The following is a 24,353-nucleotide window of genomic DNA, read 5'->3' as shown; positions in this document are numbered from 1 at the left end:
TTTGTTTGAAACAAGTGGTTGCTTGAATGTTTGTGTGCACGGACTATGTGTGTCCATATATGTGAATATGTGTGAATGATATGCATAAAGAAATAACAGCAGACTTGTATAAATTAGGGAAAAACTTTATCCAAGAGGAGCCACAAGGGAATGAGAAATGGTCAACCAAAAATAAATTTTAAAGAGAATGTACAATTAAAATTTTAACATTTTCTCTCAGGGCCACCAGGTCTCCCCATTCAGGGGAATTGGTCAAATATGAGGCACCAGAGTTCATGTGAAAGTCATACCCCACTCTCCACTCAACTGTGGAGAGTGTTCTGACCATTGTCTAGATCTGGGTAGGGGTTTAAAGTTTATGGCCTGTATTGTCCTTGGCTGGTGCCTTAGTTTGAGCAGGACCCCTGGGCCCAAATCTGCCTATCATAATGTTCTTCTTGTAGGTTTCTGGGACCCTCTGGATTCTTCTACTTTGCTATTCTCCCATGCTTCTCTCATCTAGAGTCCCAATAGGATGTCCTCCCCTCTGTCCCAGTTTCCTGGTTAGTGAAGACTTTCATGGGACATGCCCCTTGTGCTAGTATGCAGATAGAAGTGGGTATATACCATTTGACTCTTTCTGCTTCTGGATTAACTCACTCATTATGATCATTTCTAGTCACAGTCATAGGGGAGGGGAGTAAGGGGAAAATGGGAGGGAAGGAAGAATGGGAGGATACAAGGGAAAGGATAACCATTGAGATGTAATATGAATAAATTAATAAAATTTAATTAAAAATTTTTAACATTTTAAAAAATTACACATTGCTGTTTTATTAAACAATTATTTTTTACTGTTGATATTCTTAGGTCTTCCAGGCCATCAACATCCATTCGTTGAAAGCATGGACTGCAGAAGCCTGATGGCTTGAAGATGATGGTACCTTTAATAGGTGGGTTTGAGCGAGAACCTGTTACATCACTGAGGGCATAAAACTGAGGGGTAAAGAAGCATGGCCTCTTACTGATTGTCACATATGTTCCATAGTACAAGATGAAGAGTCTGATGTACCTACTGCTCTGGCACGTTGGATTACTTCACAGGTCCTAAAACAGCACAACCAGTATATGATGGACTGAAATCTCCAAAACAGTGACACTAAATAGATCAAATAACCTTTTATGTGTCTGGGTTGACTGTGATATTTGTTCAGGATACCAAACACCAATCATAAACTTTTAACTTTTAGAATAAACCATTGAGATAGACTGAGTCCATAACTCTATTTTACTAATAAACAGGTTGAGAAACAAATAAATTTGGGGTTGCTCCAGAGATAGAAGTTCTTTCAATTCAACCTTGGCCACTGCACATTCAAAAGAATATTATTACACTCCCACTCAGAGCTGTAGTATTCCTGTGACTGTTTGAGTCAACAGTGTCCAGGGAAGTCATGGGGAAACATAGAGCTAGCTTTTATGTTGGCTGGCAATTACCCTTTTCTCAGAATGCAAAGGTCTTATTGCAGAAGTCAGGAGCCAGATGTTGCCATGATGGTTGGCATCTTTAAAAACAGGAAGTAGAAACACAGGAAGTGGGCGGGGGGAGTGAGCCAGAAGTTCTTGGTAAGCTCTCACTGCGGATGCAGACAAATGAAGCACAGATATGCTTCCCTGTCTCTGGCCTGCTTCCTGACCCACACACCCCAGGAACCATAAACACATGCAACATTATGTCAGCAAGTTTGCCAAGTAATAGATGAATAGAATTTTTCTGCTTTTTCAACATGCTTTGTGATACACAACTAATGTGTTTATTTTTTTTTGACAATTTTTGGTTTTTCACATATACCAATCTTGATTTATGCAGGTATATTCATAAAGTGTTACAAGTATAAAAATTAAGAAAATAGACAAAAAATATCAGTATACCCTTAGCTATGTTAAAAAACGTTTTTAATTGAAAAATTGGTTGTCTTCATTTTCTTTTTAAAAGTTAAAGTAGGATGGTTTTCACATTTCAGCTAATTAATTATAAGAGCCTTTAGTTCCTCATGGTAATAATGCTAAGAGGGTATCATACTTAAAACCTGCATTAATCCTTACTACTTTGCATTACTATTTGGATAGACAAAATACACTCAATTTATAATTTTGTTTGCATTTCAGCATTTATAGCCCTAAGCATTTGAGGAAAGGTACTCAATAAATATCCAGTTGTTATCTTTAACTATATTATATTGGGTGCCTTTGTTATTTATTATATAGATTATATAAAGAGATAATTATGATAGATGCCTTTTTAAGTGTTAACTGGACATTAACATGATTTTGTTATCCATACTAAACCTAATAATTATGAAATATTAGAATATTTTGCAGCATTCTAACTTGTAACAGTTTTTTTCACTCTATCATATATGAGTACATAGATGATGTTTTCTTAATCTATCTCATTCTAATTATTTAAATTCATTTATTCTTTTATATTTATATTTATATCTGTTCAATACATTCTTTGAATTCCAAGATCATAGAAATTACCTCTGTTTATTTCTATTTAATTATGTAAGTTTTCTGCAGCAGAAATACAGTTCTTAATATCATGCTGCAATCCCTACTCAGTGTATAGAATCTTTATTTGTGTTAATTAATTTTTTAGGCTTAAAAATAAAGACCATAAAAACACTTTGTCTTTCAAAAATATTAGTTTAAATTGAAATTTTACTTCTATAATGTAAGACAATATTTGCACGTAGAAATCCTATTTAATTTATATTAATCAGTGAAGTCTGTCTTCAGTAAAGATTGACAGAAGTTTTTAGTAAGTTATTTTTGTTAAAAATTGGTATTAGTCCAAGACAAAGTTTCTAGTAGCATAGAAAAACCTTGTGATATACTTTAGAGACTTTAAAAATCCACATCCAAGACAGATGAAAAACAGGAACAAAGGGTTGGCCAGAGAACAGCCCATTAAGGCAGAGGGCCTGCCTTCTAAGTATCTTTTCAGTTGATGTGGCATCCAGGATTCAGCCTCAGGGTCCTTGGTGTCTGCCTTCCTTAAGATCCAACCAAGCTATCACTTTGGATTTGCTTGCCAGAGCCTTTTGTTCCAAGAGGGCTACAGGTCAAAGCCAAGAGTAAATCTTGCCAAATGCACTCTCCTTACTTTGGCTTAAAGAAACAGAATGCTTCTTCAGTATCATTGCCAAGGTGGAAAATCGGCTCTCAGTTGCCCCACGGATCATCTTATTAAGCACAAACGACCTTCAGCTGGGATCTGGTCTGGCATGCTCTCCTCATAGGAAGTGAGTCTCAGATCCTTTGTTGTTTTAAGATACATCATTACCCTTTACATATAAAATAGAAGTTTTATTAGATAGAAGCCCTGAAATTTTAACTATCAGTTTTAGAATCTCTGTCTCCTTCTATCTTATTGATCATTTCAAATATGAACAGAGATAGGGAATGACTGAAGGGCAAGTAGATTGAAGACCTTGCTGAGAATGTTACATAAAATGTGTTTCTGTGCTGAATTGAATATGTGAGTGCAGACATGTATTCTGACCTAAGCATCAGTTCTCCAAAGGTGAAGTACAATTTGTTCTATAGTGCAAATATAAAACTTTGCTTAAACTCTAAGTATCCTTTCTGGCATAAAATATATTTATCATAAACTAACAATACAAAAATGTTAATACTGGAACAATATTGAGTCACATCCAATATAGAAAACATGCATAATAGTCATAGATCCTTATTATTTTGAAGTCACTAATATAGTAACAATCTCTGTGCATACAATGTATTATTATATAATGAGGCTAAGTGTGTATATTTGTTTTTTTGACAAAACATAGTAATTGGTATCAACAACATCTCCATATGTTTGGTTTCACATGATTTAATTCAATGGAAAAAATTAATAGAGAGAGAGACACACAGAGAGAGGGAGACAGAGAGCGAGAGAGATGATAGATAGATAGGTTGATAGATAGATAGGCACTACACAGAAATGATTTTTCTGTAGAACAGAGAGTTGAACGCTGCAGAAAATGGAGTGAGGGATCTCTTTTTCTCTACATCTGGAATTTACTATCAGAACTAGCACAACAGAGGACTTAAAGCATCTCAAAATGTTAGCTGCCCTTAGGAAAGTTATCATCAATATCAATCACATCAGTACGTGATTCTGTTAAGTCAGAAAGTGGCATTATTAATGCTTTATGAAGAACATGCCATAGAATAGTTTCATTCCACTTTAATAAACTAATCACTCTTGAATGTCAGAGAATGAAGTATCCATCTGGAAGCAGAGAAACAAGCAACTCTCTGTCCTTGTGCCTATTTCTCTTCAGAGAAAAAAAAAAAGAAATATCATGCTAATGATAGCTAATTAGTAAAAATGATATATATTAGAGAGTAAAATTAATATTAAGGAGTAGCCTTATTGTCCACATAAAAACATCATTTACTTTGACTTTGTGTCATAAAATTCTTGGCATACCATTTTACCTTCATTATTAGATAGAGACTTAAAAATAATTCATTCTGAAGCTTGTGGTTTTAGGAGGTTACAGGGTCATGGAAAGCTAAGGACCAGTTAATCACCCCATCATGTTCCTTTATGTTCTATCTTTATTGGCTCAATTCTAACTTTTGAGTTCAAAAACCACAGAAATTCCACATATTTATTTTCTACTTCATCATTAAGATTTTCTGCAGCAGACATACAGTTCTTCACAGCAGATTGTGGTTCCTGTCTCACAATGTGGATCCTTTATTCTTGCCAGCACAAATTCCCTGATTCTGAAATGATAATTAAGAAGAGAATAAACATCCACACTTCTAAAAGTGTGAATTTTACTCGTCTTTTACTTCTTTGACTTACAACATTATTCACATTCATGATGTTTGCCTAGTTCAAATGTTTATAATTAAGTTCATGATTCCCTGTAAAGCCTATTTTAAAAATCTTAGCTAACATTATTTTAAATGATTAAAAATGTTTCTTAAGGTTGCATGGGAAATAGTTTGTTAAGCTAACAAAAATCATCTGAGAGAGACACTGTTGGCCTCTGTTGGATTCAAACTCTTCTCTTTGTGGCAGTGAAGGTTTGAGGTGGATATTTTTCCAGGGAACACTTCCAAAGCCGCAGCCTTGAGTTCAGGAAACATGAAGTCTGCCAGGCATTGAGAATCCCATAGCTATTCCAATCTTGGGCTCTCATGCTCTTTTCTCACAGATCTAAACTGAGGAGTACCAGATTCCTGTGCGTTAAGGTGAGGGATTGAAAATTGAAGCCAAATTCAAAGTACCATTTATGAACTTACTAACTACTACAGTGTAAACCAAAGCCCAAGAAAAAATTATTGCCACCTTCCAAAAGCCATTTTTCCCTAGGATAGCGCTGTGTGTGACTGAAACAGTGCAGTAATTTGGGAGGACCATCTGTCTGCAATGGTTTACATGAATGAAAAGCTCTTTCCCTCTCCATGCACCTGCAGCAGTGTAGGAAAAATGAAGAGGGTTAAGACAAAAACTTCCTGAGTACTGAACCCTAGAGTGCAGAGCACATTGTGCATTCATTGTCCACATAGGATGCACCTGGGGAAGGCCTCAAGCTAGGATCATGATAAGGACATCTGAGCAAGAGAACCGTCTGTGCTCTGGTGGATGTCAGAGCAGAGGAGCAGAAGGCCTGACTACAAAGCTATTACAGGACCACCCCGACTCACTATGCAGATATCTGCATGGTAGGAGAATTTTCCATGTGTGTCCAGTAGGTGAAGCCCTCCCATCATCTATGATAGACCTTGAAGTCAGATTGCCTGAAGTCAGAGTTCTTACTAAGTTTTAGATGGATGCTTTAAAATGTAACTTTTCTGCCTTTCTCCTGAATTTAGATTTTTTTTTCTGAATTTAGAATTTAAGAATGACTTGAAGCTATCTTCACTGATCCCCACTGTCACCTAACTCCTGGCCCCAGCACATGTAAAACCATTACTTTCCTGTGGTTAGAACCTTGTGAATCCTTTCGCATTGTAAACAATCCTGTTCTGATTGGACTCCCATCACAACCTAGAGCAACCAAAAATATGTACCCCTTGCTCACTCTCCTTCCAAGTCCTGTACTTAATTCTAATGTTCCTGCAAACATACCTTGTCGTGTACATATCAAGATTCTATATGAACTCTGCAGCAGCCAGTTCTCCCCTAGAGAATATTTTCTTCCAAATTTCTCTGGAATTGGTACACGTAGATTGTTCATGGCCTATTAACCTAAGAACTGCAGGAACAGGGGTGGTTAATAGAGTACCCACTGATCACAACCAATAATTACCAAGATTTATTGGATGTGCTTATTAAATACTTCTCAATTCTAAACTCCAATAGAATCCCTCGTTTTCCCTCCCCATGTTTCTAATCTTTTTATTTTTATTTTGTTTTACTAAAAATGGTATGTTTAATAAATACATAGTATATAATATATCAAATAAGTATTTGTATATGTTTTTCCATGTCTCCTTTCTGTGTATACGACATGTCAGGGTGGCTTTAGAGGCCAGTAAAGGTTTTCAGATTCCATATAGCTGGAGTTGCAGGTGTTTCTGAAAAGCCTGTGGGTGCTGGAACAAACATATACCCAAACAACAAGCATTTTTAACAGCTGAGGCATCTGTCCACTTCTCTGTATAAGGCCTATTTTATTCAGAAGACTTCTGTATTTAAAGAGAATCTATATCTAAGTTCTACATGAAGGTTTTAGACCAGTTCTAAAGTTTAATAACTTTTCTAAACATTGTATTAAATTATATCAGAAATGTTAGCTTTGAAATTTTAATCATTGCTAGATTATCTTTTTCATTAACTCTTTACACTCTTTACTTATCGTTATTGACTATTGAACTCCTCACAGCCACACTTACTTGCATACAATGTATCCACCTTTCCACAAAGCACTCCGTAAATTTCACCTTGCTAACTGTGGTCAGTCTATAAGTAGACTTTTACAAACTATTTTCTTCACTGGGAGTGAGTTACATAAATCTTTGAACTTTTGATTCAAGTGTGTCTTGTTATATCTTAAAGGTTAAGTAATTTCTCATGAGAGAATGATAATTTCAAAATATTATGGGATTGAGAATGGTAATACCTTCAGGAAAACATAGAAAACGTCAAGATAGGTCAATAACAATTCTCTCTTATAAATATGCATGTACTTTATTTTTGTACATGATGTTGTCATCGATTATTATAAACAAAGCATTTATTGTGTGGAATTCTCTATGGAAATAACACAAGTTGTCTGGAATAGATCTAATGTTTCCTGCTGTCAAGAAAAATTAAACTTTAAGAAATAGGTTTTATTATGAAATTAAGATAATTTTCCAAGATATTTAACAATGCAATTTAGGAATTTTAATATTATCTAAGATATTTTAACATGTCATATTTAACATTTTCCATGAATAATTATGTATAGAATAAAGCATATAAAATCATGAGTTTACCACTTCTATAAATATAATTTTTATGCTTTCCTTCAGATTTGTCTTAAAGAATCTAGATAAAAATACACAACTAATAAAAAAATATGTTAGAAGCACCAGTAGCCGGGCCTGGTGGCGCACGCCTTTAATCCCAGCACTTGGGAGGCAGAGGCAGGCGGATCGCTGTGAGTTCGAGGCCAGCCTGGTCTACAAAGCGAGTCCAGGACAGCCAAGGATACACAGAGAGACCCTGTCTCAAAAAAACAAAAACAAAAAAAAAAAAAAAAAAAAGAAGCAGATATTTCTACAGAACCCAAACTGTGTACTAACTGACTTTTATATGTAAATTATTGTAAAATAAATAATTTCAGGGCTTCAAACATCCTTTAAAATGTCATGAAATGATTCATTAAAAAGGAATATTTTATGTAAATCATTATTTCTACCCATTTAACCCAACAAACAATTTAGAATACTCAGAGTATTCAGAATGCTTTAAGAATTACTAAGTTTAATTATTTCTAAATTGAAGGTTAAATTCAATTGACCTCATAGGCAGCCAGTTGAAATATTGGAAAGTACACAGTGTTTGAAATATGAATACATGGGTTCAAGGTCGGACTTTCCCACTTAATAATATTTTCACCTGTGGAGAAGTATTTAACCTCTTTGACACTATTCATGCAAAATAAATATATGCATACTAATGTGTTATATATTCAGATATTACCATATTGTTTAAGGAACAGCAATATGCAAAATGGCCTTAAGTATATTTTATGTATGAGTATGATGAATTTATATTTGTATATTTAATGCAGAAATGCAGAGACTGTAAAATGATATTTTGCAGTAGGCAACATATAAATTGAGACTATTTATAGTTTTTTCCCCCCTGAAAGAAAAATTGTAGTTTGAAGTAAATTCTGAAGGGAAGTTTTAGTTATGACTCCAACTCTTTTATCAAAATGTCAACTTATTTTTAAAATTTTGATGTCTACTTATACAGGAACATATCCATGACTAGAGACAGGGACAGCAGGTATTTATAATTCTAGCACTAAGGAGCTTAAGGCAAAGGTCTATGTTAGGTATCATCTATTCACACAACTCCTGCCTCATAGATGTGAAACACTACATATCCAGAAAGGCAAACACTACATATTCTTTTTCATGTGTTTTTCTTTCCTGTGTCATTTCACCTTTATTATATAGTTCTGCTGTCATGCACCACCACCGTCATCCTTTCATACATTCCTGTTTTCTGTTGTCACTACGTGTTATATGCATATAACAATTCTGGCGATTTGGATCTAGAGATGGGAAAGAAAATACAACGTTTGATTGCTTTTCTCTGTATGGGTTATCTTTTAATTATTCTATGCCCTTCAATTTACTAGCAAGTTTATTGATTTCATTTTTCTTTATAGCTGAATAGTATGCCATTTTATATATGTACCATATTTTCATTATCCATTCATCTGTTGAAGGATATTTAGGCTGTTTCAGCTATTTAGCTATTATGAATACAGAAGCTTAGAGACATCTGTGTAAATATCTGTAGAGAAGAACATCAAATCCTTTGGGTATGTATCAAAGAGTGTCATATCTGGTCATATGGTAGATTCATTTTTAGTTTGGGGGGACTGTCTCTCTATTGATTTCAAGAATAGTTGCACCAAATTGCATTCTTAGTAAGAGCAAAACCTCATTTCATTGTAACATTTGCTTGTCAGTTTCTTTGTTTTGCTACACTTTTCTGTTTTTTATTTTAGCTTTTTAATTGGGTTAAGATAAAATTGTGAAGAAGGTTTAATTTGCTTTTCAGAAATATCTAAGGATGCTGAACATGTGTGTGTGTGTGTGTGTGTGTGTGTGTGTGTGTGTGTGTGTGTGTGTGTTTTCTTGGCCACTTTTATTTCTTCTATTGAAAAGTCTCTCTTTAGATCCCTAGCACATTTTTCATTAGAACATTTGTTCCCTTGACATATTTGTTGTGTTTTGTATTGTTCTTTGTATACCTGGGTATTTCTCTGTCACATATTGTTTGTTTTAATTTTGTGGGTACTGTAATTCATTGATTGTTTTCTTAGCTCTAAAGTATGTTTTTTAGTTTATGAGTATCTACTTGCTGTTTACCTCAATTCCTAGTCAAATGGAGTCTTACCTTACAATACTTAACACTACTCTCTATAAGAACAAATTATGGCTATGCCCCTTGGATGCCTCTCAGGTGTTAAAGGTAAGTCCCTACTGTTGAAGGCACCACGTTCTTGGATTATTTGAGCTGAATCTTACCTGAAGGTTCTAGAATATTCTGTGCAATCTTCCAAGAAAGGGCAGCAATTAATAGTCCTATCCAGTTTTGACAACTATGAAGCACAATAATGACCAGATATCCCTACAGGTGAAAAACAAAAACAACAAGCTTACTTGCCACAGCTCTCTGATTGTACTTAATGTCTGTTCAGCAGGAATGAAATCATGCACTGTGCTGAAAATTTAGCCAAAGTTCGTGAGCAGGTAAGGTCATGAATATTATGGAAAAAAAATCTGCTAACACCACTTTGCTACACCGGCAAGTTTCAAAATATATTATGAATCTTATTCTCATACCCACAAATAATGTAGATGTAATCTTCCATCAATGATACTTCTCTTTACACCAAATGGAGAAAACTGTCGCAGAAAACCAAAGCTGGTACAGTGTTTGGGGAAGCTCAGAAAAGCAACAACCACAGCAACTCCTGCATCTCTGTCTCACGTAACACAGAGGTACAGGGATGGAAAGATTATGAGATCCATAACACTACTGCATCTTCTGTAATACCATCTCATAGAAATGGCTGAATAAAGTTCTAAACAATGGTAACATGAAAAGACTTCCTGAACAGAGTGTCAATAGTTTAGGCTCTAAGATCAATAATTAATAAATGGGACCTCATGAAACTGAAAAGTTCTGTAAGGCAAAGGACACTGTCAGCAGAACATAACGACAGCCTACAGACTTGGAAAAGACCTTTTCCGACCCTACATCTGACAAAGGGCTAATATCCACAGTATATAAAGAACTCAAAAAATTAAATACCACCAAACCAAATTATCCAATTAAAAATGAGGTACTGCTGAAGACTAGTTTTGGGGCCAGTGAAAAGAAAGTCTTGGAGGTTCCATGGTAGGGAGAATTGAGTAGGTAGGGAACAGCTGGCCAAGGAGTTCAACTGTTGATGAACAAGAATTCAGAGGGAACTAATTGTTGAAAAGAGATTGAAGAATGGAGAAGAAATAAATATTAAGGCACAGGGATAACTTGTGGTACAAACTTAAAGATCTTCTAGCCCAGGAGAACTTTATGTTTCTTCTGCTGTCTCTATATCTCCTTGGGCCAACTCCAGTACTTTATTTAAAGTGAAGTTCAGTTTTTTTCATTAAAGATTATATTATGATTCTCTCATATTTTACATTCAATAGAGCATTTTAAAATCAACAGAGCAAGAAAACAATCTAACACTGAAATACAGACAATTCTGTCTAGCCCACAATAAAACATATAGCAAACACACACACACACACACACACATACACACACACACACACACACATACACACACAAAATAAAACAAAACAAAAAACAGAAAACAAAACAAAAACACCAACAACAATATCCAAGCACTGTTCATCATGACTTGATTATTATTTTTTAAAGCAATACTCAGGGCAGTTTAATCATAAATTTGTCTGTGATAAAGTTATTGTGTTCCCATGATTGTCATAGATATATAGCTTGATACTAAATGTCCTTAACATAGAAAAAACTCGACTTACTAACAGTTCCAAATAAACAGGTTGCAATCCAAGCCTAGGCTAACTGCTAAAGGGTACTCTATTATAGAGTATCTGTAAAGCATGATGTTCCAAGCCAACCTTCCAGTACTTTCAAAGTATTTCCTAGAGAAACAAGTTTCCATTTTCTACAGCTAACAATATCTAACCAAGTACTGTTATGTCACAGTCCTAGCTTTCTGTTCAAGCAATTCCTGCCTGGCTGATCACCAAAGACAGAGCCAATATTTTCTGACTGTCTCGAGCCTTTGGCCAGATGACTTCTTTCAACATTCTCTATGGGAAAAAGTTTTCCATTGTAAATTTCATTAGGTCACATAGTCAAAGGAAGAAATAGAGAGAAAGATAGTTTTAGGAGAAAAAAAGGAGATTTCAAAGTAGTTTTTAGGAAAAATTACACAAGAAATAGAAAACAATATTTAATGGCAGTGGTGATCAGCTGGAGATATTTGGAACTTTGTCAAGCAAAGTAGCAATAGTTTTCTGGATGTCTAAGGATCATGCAGGACAGTTTGGTGGTCTTTGGAACTTTTTCAAAGAAAATCTCTACTACTTCTCCTTATGTCTGTGAAAGGGTATAGAGCTAAACAGAGAATTCTCAATAGAGGAACACTAAGTGGGTGAGAAACAACTTAAAAATGCTTTATGTACTTAGTTACCAAAATTACTCTGAGATTCCATCTTATACCTACCAGAATGCCTAAGATAAAAAAATAAAGTGACAGTATATGCTGGAAAGGATGTGAAGAAAATGGAACACTCCTCCATTTCTGGTAGAGTGCAGACTTGTACTACAACTTTGGAAATCAACCTGACACTTTCTCAGAAAACTGGGAATAGTGCTACCAAATGATCCAGCTATACCACCCTTGGGAATATATCCAAAAGATGCTCCACTACACAACAAGGATATTTGCTCAACTATGTTCTTAGCAGCTTTATTCCTAATAGTCAGAATCCAGAAACAAACTAGATGTTGGTCTACCAAAGAATGGATAAAGAAACTGTGATATATTTGCACAATGGATATTAAAATCAGCTTTAAAAACAAGGAAATCTTGAAATTTACATGCAAAGGTATGGAGCTAGAAAATATTATCCTGAATGAGGAAATTCAGACCCAGAAAGACATGCATGGAGTATACTAACTTATGGTGGCTATTAACCCAACATAGAAGTCCTCTGAGAGATTATACCCAGGTACAGATACTGTGCATCTCTGCTAGACTCTGCTTGGAGTTCTAAGAATGGTATGAGAAAATGGGGGGATGCAAGGACTCAGCAGCCCAAAGCAGACCATCGACGGTTGTGGTTCTGGAACCAATGGGCCCTGCACAAACTGTTGCACCAACCAAAGACAATACACGCAGTAAACCTAAACACTAGATACAGCCAATTGACAACTCATTCTCCATGGTTGTAGGTAGAGGAGGGACTGCCTCTGGCATGAACTCAGGTGCCCCAGATTAGCTTACCTCCCCTTGGTGGGGAGGCCCAGTAGGCACACAAAGAAAGGAAAGCAAGCTGTCTGGATGAGAACTGAAGAGCTGTGGTGAAGGAGGAGAGTCCCTCTGTCAGAGGACTAGGAGAAGGGAATAGGGCAGAAAGGGAGGGATGGTGGGAATGGTAAGATACAAACAAGGGGATAACAAATGGGGTGTAATTTGAATAAATTATAATTAATTAAAATAAAGAACAAGAAAAAATAAAAATAAATAGAACACAAATAATAACGAAATAAATAAACAACAGAAAGAGAAAAACCTCTTAGGATCATATCCCTTATAAGGGAAATAAAGACAACTGATGAGTGTTTTAAAGGAGAATTAAAGTATTAACTAACCTCAAGTGATCAGCTCAAAAACTATTATGTGCACAAACAAGAGCTATAGGCTCAACTGGTTATATTATTTATTTGATATTTTACCTATGTATAAACAATAATATTAGGTAAATGAGGCTTTATATTTAAGAGTGGTCAAGACATGGAAGGAGTATTGAGGGGACTTGAAAGTGATGGGAGGAAGAAAGTGGAGAGGAAAGTGATGTAATTACATTTTAACTAAAATAGTTAAAAATTAAATTAAAAATAAAATATTGTGCCATGAAAGAGACAGAATATGATATAATATGAAAGAACAAATGGACAACATATAATAAAATGTAGTCATGGAAGGATAGTGAAAGATAGACAAAAGAAAAAAGCACAAAGACATGTTTGTGCTTACATGCCTAATAAAACCCGTTACTATATGTGTCTTAGATTTCTACTACTTTGATAAAACATCATGACCAAAAGTAACTTGGAGAGAAAGGGTTTACTTCATTTATACATCCAAGGCACAGTCCATTATTGAATGAAAATTATCAGTAGCATATAATAAAGACATAATGCTTTAGAATTATTAAATTTAGAGGTAATAGTACTCCATGGTTCTATGTCCTCTCACTTTCATCCTTACAATTACACTGATGAAAAGTCTAATGACACATAAATCAAGCAAAATGTGGGCCTATTGATATATTGAAATCTTACATATAAATAGAAAGGCACTAACACGGGTTTTCTGTGTGTACATGAACACTTGGTTTTGGTGACTATCATATTAATCTTGGGTAAGGTTAGATGATGCTTTATTTTGGACTAGAGTTATTGCATTGTAATACATGTTGTTAAAACATTTTGTGTCTTGGTTTAAAATATGTAAAATTGTGCTGTTCCATAAAATATTTATTATATAAGTTCAAATGTTTATACAAAAAATAAGCAATGACTGTAATTGGACCTTCAGCATTGTGTCTCAGCTTTAGGTTAATGTTATTGAATTTAAACATCATTTGAAAGACAAATTTGCAAGTGTGTTTTTTGAAATAAGAACAGAGATTTCTTGTACTCATGTTTTTTTTCCATTGTTCTCATGAATTGTTTGTCTTACAACTGGTTGACAGAAAATAAGTAGTTTTAAATCGGTCTTTATAAATGGAGTGCAGATCAAGTCCCTCTGGCCTGTTGGCCCGTTCTCAGAGCAGAGTTTCATGCGAAGCCCTGAAATGATCCATCGCTGCAAGGCGATCAAGGCCTTTTCAGATAAAGCCTGTCCTTGCTGTTTCATAATGCTGTCCTTTATAAACTTACTGCCGAGCTTTACAATAACACACACTGGCTTTCTCTTTCACACAAATGCCACAAAGGATAAAAGGAAAACAGTAAGTTTCTTAAGAAAGGGATACTTGAAATCAAAACAGTGTGAAGTAATTTTAGGTGAACTTTTAAAAAATATTAGTGTAGAATGAACTACGAAAAGGGGAAAATAGCTATATTTTAAGAGTTACTTTGCAACAAAGGGGGAACACCACATTATAACTCAAGCAGTTAGATATATGACTATTGTGAGTTTATAAAGTACATATTTTTAATAACTACATATTTACCTTTCTAGTTTACAGTGTTGAATTCTAGTTATATAATTCATAGAAAATTATGTATTTCATGTAATCTCACACTCAACTATTGTTTCAACTACAGTTTTCAAACTACGAATTATAATTTCACACCCACACACCCACACATGTATGTATACATGTGCAGCCTAGTCCATAGTGTTGTGTCTTATCCATAAAGATAAGATGATAGCATAAAATATTTTACCATTTTCTATGTGGATATCCATAAAGATAAGACGATAGCATAAAATGTTTTACCATTTTCTATGTGGATATAGGCATGAAGAAAAGGATATTTATAATTCTTGAAAAGATATATAATGACAAACACATCAACCACTTCCCTAAATGTTTCACAGCTGTGAATTAGAAGGAACTCAAGAGAGTACCTTGACATTATTTGCATAATTGATATGCATGTGTTTGCACAGTTTGTATATCAGGATGGCTTGCTTTTTTTCCATTTTACTTCATTAAACAATGACATATTTCTAAGAGCCATTGTACTTAACATGAGGAAAACAAATATGCATGCTGACTCTCTGTAGAGCCAATTTAAATATTTCAATAGAAATATTATCATTTCTATTATGTAACCACATTTTGATGTCTAACAACTTTTATTTTTGTGAGCACTCTAAGCATTTTCATACCCATATTACCAAATTGTGTAAACCATTAAAATTTGGATTATTTTTAGGTTTCATTTACTGCTGTTTCTTATCTTGACTTGGTTTTGGTTTCATTTTTCTGTTTACAGGAATCACTTGAAGGTATGATATTCTTTAACTTTCTCTCTTAAATGGCACCTATCTCCAACTGGGGAGTTAACTATAACGCTTTAGAATTCAGAGTGCTTTTTTTTCCCCCTGAAGAGTAAGAATTTATTTGATCACTTGACCTAATCAGATTCTATACTCTAACAGATAATCATTTATTATCATGCCCTAAGATAATCATATTTTGTTTGTAGCAAACTACATTAGCTTCATTTGAAAAAGCATTTTAGAAATAACATGTTTGCTCTCTTTCTAAGGCTTTCATGAAATATATTTTGATCATTCGTCCCCAAAACTCAAGCCTCTCAGATCTTTCTGATCTTCCTGCCCACACAACTTTATATGCTTTCACTCTGTGAAATGCAACCCATGCATGGCAATGCTCCGGTTGCCAAGGACTTCAGCACGGGTATATCATGAGCCTAGGGGGAAAACCAAAGGAATGAAACAATAAAAGGACTCTCAATGACATTCTGCTATAGCCATTGGTAGTCAGTTTCAGCTTACCCACCATCATTGTCATTTCTTGTAATACGCGGTAACCAACACACACCACACAGCTGGATAATGTGCGGAGAGTGGGAGATTTTGGAACAACCAGCACTACATTTTCTGTCTTGCTCATAGTCCTCTCCTCAGCACTCATGGAGCTGTGTGGAGTAAGCAAAAAGTTAGTAGGAAACAGTGGATGGACAATTCCAAGAAAACTGTATCCTCCAGACATAACCTGAGTAATGCACATATGAACTCATACAGAGAGCAACAGCATGTGAAGGACCTGCACAGATTTGATCCACATCACTTCACATCACTGTGGAGAAGTAGTAGCCATGGCCCCCCACTCCTAATCCGCATGGTATTTGAAACTTGCACAGGAAAAATTAGTATTCTACAATGGAGTAATAGAGTGCTACTGGGTATATGACACTTCATTGTATGCCCACTAAAAGAGGGCTGATAAAAATGAATCCAGTAGTATTTTTGTAGACATTTTTCCTCACATTGATTTGGGCATTTTGTTGTTGTTGCTGTTGTTAGTGTTTCTTTTGCTTGTATAATACAGTTTTGGATTTTGGGCCTTCGAATCGATGTCTGTTTCATAAGTTTGTCTTTTATTGATGTTTGTCTGTTTGTTATTAAAAAGAGAGAGAGAAAGGGGGCATGGAGTTAGATAAGAAGGGAGGAGGAGATACTCTAGGATGAATAGAGATAGGAGAAAATAATTTTCAGAATAAATTGTATGAATTTTTTCCAGAGGAATATATATCCAATTTAAGTTAAGCCTATTTCCTGGGGCTTGATCTGCTCTATTTGACTTGATTTCTTCAACTGTACAGCAGTACTTCCTGTTATGTACTCTCAACACAATTTGGCTGAGGCCTCACTGTTTTTACAATTGATTATGGAGAACTGATATTTGCATTGCTACCAATGACAGCTTGTGTATTTTTATTAAAAATAGTCCAGTATACCTAATTGTATTATTGACACTCCCCCAGTTCTAAACTTTGTATACTTTTCAGTCTATTTGTAAGATAATAAAACATATGAAAAATGCTGGAGTAATGATTATAATTTGTTTCAATTAATCAAACATTTCCAGTCTTAGGACTGCTTTGTAAAGTGAATCCTATTCTAAGGAGATATGCTGAAGAAAGTATGATGCAAAGCCCTTTATTGGAAGGATAGCATTGAGGAGGTGCAAAACAAAGTGGAATTATTCTAAAGTCATGAACAAGCCTCATATAGTTGTTAAGAGTAGATGGCCTGTATATGATGAGCATAGAATAAATAAAGTGAAACATGACTAACTGTATGTGATAAAAGCATGGAATCTCTCTCCCCTTTAGACTTAGTTACTCTGAGAATGCTACATCATTACCTATATCCAGTAAGTCTGAAGGATGCAGTATAACATATAAAAATTTACTTCTTCCAATTATGCACTCATTAATACAAGTTTTTTTGTAAATTACATTTTATTTTTAAGATATGGTATTTGTGTAAAATATTATCCAAATGTATTTCTAGCTCTTCAGCTTTGACCTATTGTTATTCATTACTTTCTGAAGATATGCAGTAAATGAGAAGCGTTATTAAACCTTTGCAGTGAACGATTATTAAGTTTACACTGTATCCCTCAGTTCATAACAACTGTCTATAAGAGATCAATATGGAAACATAAACCTTTCAGTTTCTGTTCAAGTGAAAGAGTGTGAAGTCTCTGAAAATAACTAATGTATATTTAAGCAACAAATGATGAGTGTGGTGATTTTTAAAATAGGCTAATATATATATATAATTTCCCATTAATGAAAACATCTGATTGGATCAGTTTACATTAGTGAGTTGCTTAGGTACACACTCTTTAGTGTTATTGTTTGAAGGCAAGAGGGTGAAAAAGCCAGCCCAGATTACTTTCATTGACTATATACTAGATGAGACATGAGACCCAGAACAACTCTGTGGTGATTTAAACAAAAAGCCTAGTAACATAGAGAGAACACTAACACAGATTTGATTCTTAAAATGAAATAAATCACTACATAGAAATCAATTCCAGTTAGGTTTTTATTCCGTCGGTTCTGAGTTAACATGAATAATATTATGTAAAAGAATATTAACTTCTATTTAACACCTGTTTCCTTATCACCCGTCTGAACAAGATGCTTAATGTTATCTTTGCACTAGAATTCTATAAAGCTTCTTGGCAGAAAAATTATCTTTTTTTTTTCAGTTGTAGTGCTTTATATAGTATATAGTTTAATACTAAACAAGTTATCAGGCATTATAGCTCATCTAATTGAAGTAATTTACTTAAAATTTGAAAGGATGTTATAATCTTTAGACAGATTCCAAAGTATAAGATCCAAGGAAAAGCTACAACTCTACAAAGGAATATGTTTATTTCAGAGTATAGAAATAATAATATTTGGTTTTTCTGTTGTTATTTTAATTAGGGAAAGGATGTTGAATATTATCAGAAGTTATATCTACGCTTATTGAGAAGGTGATATATATATTCAACAGTTTTGGAATAATGTATTATATTTTCCACTGACTAATTTTGTTTAGCATGGTAAAGTATTTTGATATTAGGTGCATACATTCATTATTGTTAGCCTGCTATATGCACTGGTATTTTCACTAACAATAATTTAATTATCACATAATGACTACTTTTAGCTCCATTTTGCTTTTATTGTCCTTTTTGTCAGCTACTTGCCCTTACCTTTAAATTCCATTTCACGGAACAATTTAATACAATCACTCTGAGTCTATGCTATTCTTAGAAATGAATGGAGAGTGGGATATTACTTTCTCACATAGTCTGGTGCCTCACCTTTGACCATGTTCCCTGGAGGGGGAGACCTGGTGGCACTGAGAGGAAGGACAGCAGGTTACCAAGAAGAGACTTGATACCCTATGAGCATACACAGGGGGAGGAAATCCCCCTCAGGAACAGTCATAGGGGAGGGAAATAAGGGGAAAAGAGGAGGGAGGGAAGAATGGGAGGATACAAGGGATGGGATAACCATTGAGATGTAACAAGAATAAATTAATAAAGGAATAAATAAATAAATTTAAAAAAAAGAAATGAAGTAATATTCTTATAAACAATGTATAACTGTTAACTCTTCTTTCATTCTATGCTGCATAGTTAAAATAACAATTCATGTATATTCAAAACAGCTATTTAAATAAATAAAATATCTGGACACAGAAATTCTGCACCTGTTTTTCAGTGTTTGGCTGTTTCATAGATATATGTAATGGTCATTTGTTTTCTCATCTCAATATCCTTTGACATCCCAATCACTCTATTGTTGGAGACCTTCCACTCTACATGCCTGGTTTCTACATTCACATATTATTTTTGTATATATTAAAATGCATTTGATGAGAGTTACTAGTCTGAGAATGGATGGAAAGTTATTATTGGATCAAAGGCAACTAAACAAATTTATACTCTCTCCCCCCCCCCAAGTAGCACTAATAACCAATTTGCTTGTGGGAGGATTTGAGGCCTCATTTGATTTGAGGGTCATCATGAATTTTTATATTTTCTGTAATTTTTTTCCTATTGGTCAGGTAGAATTCATAGTGTATATATGTATTTATTTCAATCTTGTCTTTGGACATGCTCTCTAAACCGAAATCTATTTTATAAATTTTAATTTCTGTATTCTCTCTCTGTCTCCCTCTCCATGTTTGCCTCTGCTTTTGTCTCTGTCTCTGTCTCTCTCTGTGTCTCTGTTTCTCTCTGTCTCTGACTCTCTTTCTCCTTCTGCCTCTCTGTCTCTCTCTGTCTTTCCTCCCCAATCTCTCTCTCTCCCCTCTCAGTATATTTGGTTCATTTCTTATAGGCTTTGCTATATGTTAACTGGGAGACTTAAATCATTTAACTTTTGACTAGGACAAGCTCTTTTGAAATAATAGTAAATTTAAAATTCATTGAAGAAAATAAACTAAAATATATTGAGGAAATTATGTTCATTTAAAGACAACTGTGCATACAGACATACATTATTTTTTCTCCAGGGACTAGGATGGTAACTCTTCATGATTCCCCTTACATGTAATTTCCCCAACAATGATCTGAATGACAGGTTAACCCTAAGCATGAATAGTGACCAGCTTGCAGTGTCAAGGAGATAGTCTCTACACCATGTCTGCTTTCTCCTATATTATTCCTAATTACTCTTTTATGATGCTTTTTGAGGCTCAGAGGGGGCAGTATAAGTGCTGGACTTATGGCTATCAATTCAAAAGCTTTTGTTAGAATTTTCAAATTTGTTTCTACTTTTTCTATATTTATTATTAGAAGCACTGAATATGTTTTTTTTATTTTGAAGATGATTATTAAGTTTCTTTAACACTTGTTTTAAGTTCATTCACCAGTTTTTTCATAATGTCTGTTTTGATACTTTGTTTTGTTTTGGAGTGTAGTTTTTTGGTCTTTTGTTTGCTATTGCTGTTTTTGCTGCTCTTATTCTGGCTATGTGGTTTGTGGTATTTCTACTGTTTTTTTGTTTGTTTGTTTGTTTTTGTTTCTATGTTTGTGTGTGTGTGTGCATGTGTGTGTATGTGTTCTAATTTTTATTTTGTAACAGGGCTTCACTCTGTATCCCAAGCTGATCTCAAATTTTGAAAGCATTTGTTCCATTCAAATCATATCATGAGAAATAGGGAGAACAGTCATAGGCCTGCATGCCTACTCAGATGTTTTCTTTTGCAATTATTTCAGGTTTTCTGGAATCTCTTTAATTTTATTGGTATGCAATACTGTTTGCATATTATAGCAATGGAAATTATTTTTTGTCTTCATAACATGATTCTACTTGTGCCTTACTATGCAGGAATTCTGAGCAGTCTTTTTATATTTCTGAGATGGTTGTCTATGTCCAGAATATACAAAAATTTTTTTGCAATGTAATTATTTGAACACTAGAGAGCAATACTATGACATGTTGATTTGAAATCTAGTATGATATACTCTGGTGTGTGTGTGTGTGTGTGTGTGTGTGTGTGTGTTAGGATAAATTGGGTGGTATTTTACAAGCTGTTCTCATAAGCCTCACACTGAAGGTAGGTTGGACCCAAACACCACATTCACACTCACCAGTTTAGGGTCATATAATGAATGAGTCTGCCTCCATCTGTGTAAAATCACCCTAGATGGGGCAGTCACAGTGTCCTAGGCTGTAAATGTGACCTTAAAAGCCAAAAGCTTGTTCATGATGTCATGAACCAAAGTTTCTCAAGTTGAGCACGATAACAGGGTAGTTCCAACTTCTGTATATTGATGGTATACAGGTGGACTCATGCCTATATCACTATAATTAGCTAAAGCAGCACCTATTAGAATGATGTTCTGATATACTGGAGCATGTTTCTCTACTGGCATTGAACCCATTTTGTTTTCTCTACTAATAGACCATATCCTAGAAATGAGAGTTTTTGTAATTTGTTCAGTGTCATATTTTATTAACCTATCACAGTGCACTAAGATAAAAATCTCTACTTATTTCCTAATCATCCGACAGTGAAGTCCTACACTATGAACTACTACCAAGGGTTAAGGAAACATAGAAGCAGTCATTTGAAGACTGTAATTGAAATTAACCAGGCAACACCTGGGTCTCATTGAAGCATGGGTGTCTGTGAAATCTAGTGGTTAAATGATGTGTATAGGGCAACTTCCCAAATAGCAAGGGCACAGGTCAAAACTGAAGCCTGTGTCATCACAGCATAGGTCTCTCCCTAATATCAGAGCAGGACTTGAACTTCTCTCTCATCTGCCTTGGGTAAAGGAAACTTTGGTTTCTATTTGGTCTTGGATTTCAATGTGCTTAGCTTAGCACTATGCTCCAAGAGGAATGGAAGGGTAGCTCTCACATCATTCCTACCTGTGGGAAGAAGCTAGTTTCTCAGTGATCTACACAGTAATTTAATCACCATGTGAACACCATTCCAGCAAGGCCGTAAGGGTTACGGCCTTCAGAAATAATTTGGAGGCATAAGTACACGTGTGTTTTGTTCTACAGCTTAGTTTCTCTATATTATTGAGAATTGCATAATATTTACAATGAAAATTGTGTGTGTGTGTGTGTGTGTGTGTGTGTGTGTGTGTGTGTGTGTAAGTATAACAGAGAATCTTTCTTTCATATTGCTATATTAAAATCTAATACTATGGACTCTCATCTCTCTTCCTAAAACCCATGAAGATTGGTTTGTATATGGATAACTGAAAATTTTCTTGTATATGAAGAGAAAGGAACTGAAATATCTGATTCACTATCTTGAATCTTCATGTCTGTAATTGAATTAGTAAAAATATTCAACTTAAATCTCAGAGCACAGTCATATTCAAATATTACACACATACTTTTAGGAAAGAGTATAACATGTCTTGACACATTTAATCCTCTGTTAAGGGTGTTTATAACTTCAGTGATGACACATGTTGTCACATGGTGATGATGTTGTCTATTTTATACATCTGCTAATAGAGGTGAATACATAAATTATGTTTGGTGATGCAAGTTTCATAATTCATGTTGATAATGTTGCATATCTACATATCTGTGCAATCTTAAGTCATCATTTGGAAATAGACATTTATACATTATAGTTACAAATATAGTAGTGTAATAAAAGTTAATGGATTATTTGAACTAAATTTAAATCCATTGTTGCTTGCAAAGTAACTCACTCACCTGACTTAACTGTCATCTTGGAGAGTTACTGCCTCTATAGGATAATCTAGGACCAGTCATGGATGTTTCTAGCCTCCCAACAATCTAATCTAGGCCTAGAATGCTTTCATCCTCTGAGACTTACAGCTGAATCACCTCCCCTTTCTATTTCTTGAACTATGCCTCCCTGGTTCAATTTAGCTGTTAGGCTCATAATCATCTCCAAGCTCACTGTTTCAAACTGGCTTCACTCAGCTTCTGACTGAATTGTTCTGCTTAGCCTCAACTAACTTTAACAATCTATTCTAATTTTCTTGGCTCATTCTGTCTTCACCTCTGTCTCTAGCATGTCCTGTCTTCAAGCTGTCTCTGTAAAACTCTCCTAGTAAAATTGCTTCCTCTCTCTCTTTCTGTCCGTGATGCTCTTTTCAGTTGCCTCACTTTCCCCTCTGTTTTTGTGAGAGTTGGGCATATGCCAATCTCTCAAGTCTTTCTCTGAATAATCACGTTGTCTGCCTCTCAATTAAACATCACATTCAAAAACAGGTTCTTCCTTCTACAAAGTAACTTTACCTTCAGTGCTTGGGATTAAAATTGTGTAATAAAGGTGTGTTTGCATTCCATGGAGATCACATAGACCTACAAGGTCTTTGGATATGATTAGAGCAGTATTGCTGCTGGGTTAAAATTCCTCTGCACTTGCTTAAGGCATAAAGAAGTAAGATATTTCACATATTTAATTACTACAACTGATTATCAATCATTTCAAAGAGTCTGTATCCTATCTTTCATGCCTATTATGCTAGTTTCCATTTATGCAGGGTTTATGGCTCTTTGTTGTTTAATGATAAAGTACAAAGTGATACACATAAAGAAAAAAATGACAAGCTGGTTTAGGGAATAATATTTTGCAAGAAGGGATTTTGACAAATAGGTACAATGCACTTAGAGCTAAACTACAAAATGTATTCCAAGGACTGCACAGGTCCTGTGGGAATTAAGTATCAGAAAATGTTAAGCAAAGTCAGCAGCAATTCACACTGTGACAGCAAGGTTGTGACTTTGAAAGCAATTTCTGTGTTAAAGTTCATCTTCTATACACTTGTAAAGATTATCTGATGCATAGTATGAATTTACATTTATTTTATAAGTAGCACTTTGAATAGTAGAATTACATAGACAAAAAACCTTTTGAACTGTACTCCAAAGGAGCAATACAATTTTGTCCTTCTGAAAATAAATGTAAGTGTAAATCTCTCTCTCTCTCTCTCAGGGTATGTGTGTGTGTGTGTGTGTGTGTGTGTGTGTGTGTGTGTGTGTGTGTGTGTGTGTAAATATAGGAAGTCCCCCTTAATCACAGTCATGGGGAGGGGAGTAAAGGGAAAATGGGAGGGAGGGAGGAATTAGAGGATACAAGGGAGGAGATAACTATTGAGATGTAACAAGAATAAATTAATAAACTAAAATTTAAAAAAAGTAAAAATAGATGAATGAAACAATATCATTCAAAATTACTAATATTTTATCATATACAGAAAGCATTCAATCTAGTTTATCTAGAAACTAGAACTTATATTTTAGTATTCAAGTACACTCTTTAATGTCAACTTATCAA

The sequence above is a fragment of the Acomys minous genome (genome assembly GCF_964271855.1).
Source record: "Acomys minous genome assembly, chromosome: 13".
In the NCBI taxonomy this organism is placed as follows: Eukaryota; Metazoa; Chordata; class Mammalia; order Rodentia; family Muridae; genus Acomys; species Acomys minous.
Note: the sequence above shows the minus strand (reverse complement) of the source record.